At 36.4% G+C, this 6,313-nt stretch overlaps 1 pseudogene; it reads left to right on the plus strand.

The window, feature by feature from the left end:
* Positions 1-1,531: 1,531 nt before the first annotated feature.
* LOC114495252 lies at positions 1,532-2,710 on the plus strand (annotated as a pseudogene).
* The last annotated feature ends 3,603 nt before the right edge of the window (positions 2,711-6,313 follow it).

The following is a 6,313-nucleotide window of genomic DNA, read 5'->3' on the forward strand; positions in this document are numbered from 1 at the left end:
CCTGCTTTGCTAAGAATGCTCTTAATTAAATGATAAAGGCCCAAGCAGGAAATGAGTTTGTTTCCCAAATTTTTGTAGCCCTTTAGCTAAGAGACCCTGACTCAGAATGAGTCCTAATAGTTCTTTGTATGCTATCTATCATTTGATACTTACTGCCTGACAATGATTAATGAGCTTTACCTATATTCCTGCGCAAATTAAACCCAATAAAAGCCTACCTAGGCAAGGGCACGCATGTTCTCCCCTTGAGAGAGTAGCCCTGCCGTCCCTTTTCCTCCACAGGACTCAGTACTCCATGTGAATTTATCTCATATCTCATCCATAATGCCTTGGACATTGTAGGCCAGTGTCCGAGTCACTTACTGAGTACCTACTATGTGTCATGTGGGACACTGGGCACTACACACACATAAGGTCAGTTGGCTTTCACAGATACTGCTCCCTGTTTCACAGTTGGGTAAAGCCAAGGTTAACTTACACTAGGTCAGTAAGTGAAACAGTCAGTGCTTCTCAGTCTCTAATGTGTGAATGAACCACATGGGGAATATGATTTAAAAGGCATATTTTGATGGAGTGGGTGTGGGGTGGGGCCTGAGATTCTGAATTTCTAACAAGCCCTCTGATGCTGATGAGGCCGCCTCCGCCTGGGAATCTGACTTGTTCTGAGATGGAGCCCAGGCATTGCTGTTTTCTAAACGTTCTCCAGGGATCTTTTATAAACTGAGAGATGGTGAGTAGATTGGCCCCCATTGAGGGCAGGAAAGTTGAGAAGTAGACTGATATATAGATACTTAGTTGTTTGGTTTTCTAAATCCTTGCCTGAGGACGTTTTTTTCATTGCGTGTAGAGAGAGGAAGAAAGAGAGGAGGGGAAAGAGAGAAACATTGAACATTGATTGATTGACTCCTGTAACCATCCAGACTGGGGACCAAACCTGCAACCTAGGTATGTGCCCTGACTGGGAATTGAACCTACAGCCTTTCAGTTACTGGATAACACTCCAGCCAATTGAGTCACACTGGCCAGGGCTAGATACTTGGTTTTGAATACTTAAGCTAAAACAAATGTTTTAAAGACACAGGACTAATACAATTTAAAACAATACAGAAGTTTATAAAATAAAAGGTAAAAATCTTCCATTCTTCTCATTTTATGAAGAATTTTAAAAATTCAGATCAAGCTGTCCCTGTACACAACAACATTCTAACTTAATGATGCAGCGTGAACTTTCACTGTCAGCACATACAGTTCACCTGTGTCCTTGTTGACACCACACTGTATTCCATGGTGCAGCTAAACCGTAATTTACTTCACCGGTCCCTCATAGGTGGACCTTCAGTCCACTCTAATTTTTGGTTTACAAATAATATTTTGTGCACATCCCATGGGTGTGAGCACAGATTGCCCTGTAGGATAGACTTCTAGATGTGGGATTGCTAGGTTATTTAAATAACCATTCTCAAATTCCCCTCCAAAGGGCTCACTAAATTACTGACACTGCTACCATCACATTTAAAAATGTTTCTTTCTCGAGGTAGACCGGCACCGCAGTCATGAATTGCTTCAAGTTCGTGGATGTGAGCTCTTGCCTGTTTCCAAAGGAAATATCCTGACTCCAGTTGCTCCCTTCAAATTCTACCCTCCACAAAGACTCTAGAGTGAGATGTCCAGATTGCAAATCTTACTCCTCTGCTTAAAAGCCATCAGTGCTTCTTGTTGCATCTGATATTTTAAAGACAGGTATTGGTATCAACTTGACAGATCCTATGTTCAGAGGAATTTATAGGGGCGTTCAAAAGAATCAAGATAACTTTCAAGATGTAATACAGAGAACTGTCCAAACTGGTGTCAAAAAGTTTATGATTACAGGTGGAAATCTACAAGACAGTGAAAATGCACTGCATTCAGCACAAACAAATGATACGTTTTTCAGTACATTTGGATGTCATCCTACAAGATGTGATGACTTTGAAAAGAATAACCCCAATCTTTACTTCATGGAACTGCTAAATCTTGCTGAAAATAACAAGGGGAAAGTTGTAACAATAGGGGAATATGGTCTTGATTTTGACCAACTACAGTTTTGTCCCAAAGATACTCAGCCCAAATATTTTGAAAAACAATTTGAATTGTCAGAACAGACAAAATAACTCATGTTTCTTCACTGTCAAAATGCAAATGTTGAATTTTTGGATATAATGAAAAGAAATAGACATTGGTGTGTAGATGGAGTAGTGCATTTGTTTGATGGTACCAAGGAAGCAGCAGCTGCTTTGATTGACTTGGGTCTCTATATAGGATTTAATGGCTGCTTGGTGAAAACTGAGGCTAATTTGGAAGTTTTGAAGTCAATACCTAGAGAAGAATTAATGATTGAGATGGATGGACCTTGGTGTGGAATCAAAATACACATGCTGGTTCAAAATATGTAAAAACTTCATTTCCTACCAAAAAGAAATGGGAAAACGGACACTGTTTGAAAGACAGAAATGAACCCTGCAGTATAATTCAAATACCGGAGATAATGTCAGCAGTAAGAGATGAGGATCCACTGGAATTAGCCAACACACTATATAAAAATACCATTAAAGTATTTTTTCCTGACATGTAATTGGTATGTCTTCCATTTTCCATCATGTATGTAACATTTCATGATAAAACTTAGTGAAAGTTTCAATAAAGGAATTCTCTGGGAGTTGTCCATAAAAAATATTTTTCTCCCACACCTTGCAACTATTGCATATTATCAACCTTTTTGACATTCACCCATCCAATGTATAAAAACCGGCTCTCATAGATGTCATAGTTTGCATGTCACGATGAACGCATGAGGATGACTGACCTACCTGTTAGTGAGACACAAGTATTCCTTCTTTTATGGACTGCCTGTCTATATCCTTTGCCATTTTTGGTTGCTTATCTTTTTGTATTAATCTTTCATCAATTATATATGCTACAAATGTTTTCCTTCCAGCCTATTGTTCATTTTTTCAATTTGTTTTATATTTTTCAATTTATTTCACAGAAGTTTTCAATTTTTATAGAGTTCAGGCTATCAGTATTCATTCACAATTTTGGAATTGTACTTCATATATAAGAAAGACTTCCTCATCTCAAGATTATATCTCTGGTTTTTCTACCTAGTGCTTATATGGATTTGTCATTCATTAATACACATGATCATTAGTCCATATGCAAAGTATATATTTAATTTATTAATTGAAGTTCTTTTTTTTCTTTTATTTCCAAATACCATTCTCAGCACTACTTATTGAACAAGCATTATTATTCTGGGATTTGAAATACCTCCTTTATTATATAGTCAATTATACATATATAGCCTGGCCTCCTTTAATCTTTCTTTTTTTCATCTGTGACTGTCTAAAGCTGTTACAATAGCTGCAGTTTTATTGAAATTCTAGAAAGACAAATATTTCCTCATTATTGAGTTTTTCGTCTTCTTCAAAACAAATTTCTTCTCTACTTTTTTTCCAGATGGATTTGGAATTCCCATTTCATGTTCTAAAACAAATATCACTGGAATTTTTACTGAAATTTTATTTTAATGGTTCACTGATATTGGAAGAGTTGACATTTTTATAGTATTGAGTGTTCCATGCAGAAGCAAGGTATTATCTCTTCACTTATTGATATATATTTTATATCTCTACCACAGATATAAATCTGGTACATTTCTTGTTAAGTTTATTCCTGAGTAATATGTACATATCTTTCCAAATCTCATCATTCTAATAGATTACCAACAACATATAACAGCTACTGATTTAAATATATTTACCTTCTAGTTATCCAGCTTATAAGATCTAATAATTTAATTGATTTTCTATAAAGCTATAAAGTTTTGATTTGACAAAATGCATTTTAAAGTTTCTTTTTTCAGCTATGAAACTAGTAAGTACTCAATAGAAATGTAGGAAAAAATGACATCAACAACCAAGAACCACTATAATCATTTTATTTATATCTGTTTTCATTCTTTTTATATTTACATAGCTTCTTCTACATAACGTTAATCACACAGTATGATTAGCTAAGTGTATTTTTTAAAGTAATAGATGCATGCAATATGCCAAAACCATTTTGCTTGAGGTTTATGTGTTTGATAAGGAACACTGTGCTTCTCACCAATGGGCAGAAATGCTAACATAACCTCAGTTGCTGAGATTATTGAGTTCAGTTCGGCCCCTTCTTCGGCAGCCAGCCTGACTTGTTGGCCTTTATACCACCCAATTATAGTTCAGCGTCACAAAGCCTGCTGCCTTCGCACCACACACAGCTACTGACCTCACTGCACACTCAGCCATTCCTTTTCAGGCCTTGCCTGGAGTCACTCTTGCAGCACACAGGTGATGCAGAGGTTGCTGGTTTATCACTCCATTTAAAAGGCTGACTAGAGTACAATCGACATAATTTTCAAAAACATTTTTAAAAAGACATTTTTCATGTGGCTCTCAGTCAAGGAAATGTGTGTATGGTTTGAGTTTAGACAGGCTGATTTGCATTTTCTTTTGCATGACTTTAAATCTGAGGAACTTGTTTATTTTGTTACCTGTAAGGACTGCTCTTTCATTTCTTCAGTTGTCTACTAACTCACCTTACCAAAGAGGATTTCCTTGGCCTACTTACATAAAACAGGAATCCCCACCCTATTCCCCCGCCATACGTGCCCCTAACACATGCAGGGCTGGGGCAAGAGTGTGAATGGAGGCCCATTCGTGTGTCCAAGTATTTAAAAGGCCCAGCAGGGCTTCATGCACATACGTGTGAGTCATTCAATGCGTTCACTTAGGTCTCCTTTCTATCTTTCAATAATTTAAAAAAATTGTATACACTGATATCCTGGGGGTGTTATTTTTGTGGCTTTTAAAAAAACTAAATGATTTATTTTCCATTACTTTATCTAGGTGATTATTACCGGTTGTAATAGATATTTCTAGTCACCTCCCAATATCTCATCATTCTTCCTTTCCACACTTTTTTTCCTTTCCAGCTGAAAGATTACTTTTTCCAAGATTCCTTGGCCACATGAGTAAGTTCTGGCCGATGAGACAGCAGTGGATGTTTGATGTGGGACTTCAAGGAAGTCTCCTTCCTAAAAGGGAAAGAGGGAGGGAACACATTTCATTTTGAAGAGAATGCCCTTGCTGGAGGTAAACGATGAACTACCTTGTTTTCTCTGCTGAAGACTAGCTTTCTCTAGTCAGGTATTCTGAGAATTTTTTGAATCAGTCTTTATTTATGTTTTTCTAGAAAGTTGTCTTTAAAATTATACAGTTTTTTAAGTTAACGGCTGTAGCATGCTCTTGTAATTGTTTTTTCCTGTAGCTACACTCCTTTCTATTCCCAATGTTGTTTATACATTATCTCTCTCTTTTTTTTGTTTAGATCGTTTGCCAGATTACGTTTGTCTATTTTATTTCTCTTTTCAACATTTGATTGTTAAGTGGTCTTAATTTTTTCTTTTGATTTCCCACTTGGTTTGTTTCTGCCTTTAATTTTTTCCTTCCTTCATTATCTTCTTTCTTTGATTTTATTGTTGTTTTTTAGTTTCTTGAATTTGGGTGCTGGATTAATTTATTTTCAGTTTTTCTTATTTTCCAGTATACACAGTTAAAGCTTATAGTTTAAGTATGACTTTGGCTATGTAAGATAGAAGATGTAAAGCTCTTAGAAAAGTCCTGGCACATAGAGGTACCCCCTTTATAAAGTGTGCATGCATATGTCATACAAAAGTCTTTAAAATTAAAAGAACTGCTTAAATTAATATTACCTTGACTAAACATTTTCCTAGTGACATTTCCATATTTACTTTTCTTATTACCAAATTAAAGAAGACATTTTCTTTTTTCCTAATATTTATTTATTTATTTTATATGCTTTATTTTTATCATTGAAGACTTTGATTTTCTAGAGCAGCTTTACATTCAAAGCAAAATCAAGAGTGAGGTATAGAGATTGTCCACATTTCCCCTCCCCCACATCCTTACCCTCCCCCATTATCAATATTCCACAACAGAATATTGGTTCACTTGTTAACAAATGAGGAATCTACATGGACATGTAATCACCAGAATCCATAGTTTACACCAGGGTTCACTCTTGGTGGTGTACACTCTGTGGAATTTTTGTTTCTTTTTTATTCCTCCTGGCTACTCTTTAGAATTACCTGGGAAGCCTGATACCTGATGCCATGACTCCGGCCCATACCAATTATGTCAGAATCCCCAGGCGTGTGACCCAGACAGCAGGTATTTTAAAGCTCCCAGGTGATTCCAAGGTACAGCCAAGATTG

The sequence above is a fragment of the Phyllostomus discolor genome, chromosome 4, assembly GCF_004126475.2.
Source record: "Phyllostomus discolor isolate MPI-MPIP mPhyDis1 chromosome 4, mPhyDis1.pri.v3, whole genome shotgun sequence".
In the NCBI taxonomy this organism is placed as follows: Eukaryota; Metazoa; Chordata; class Mammalia; order Chiroptera; family Phyllostomidae; genus Phyllostomus; species Phyllostomus discolor.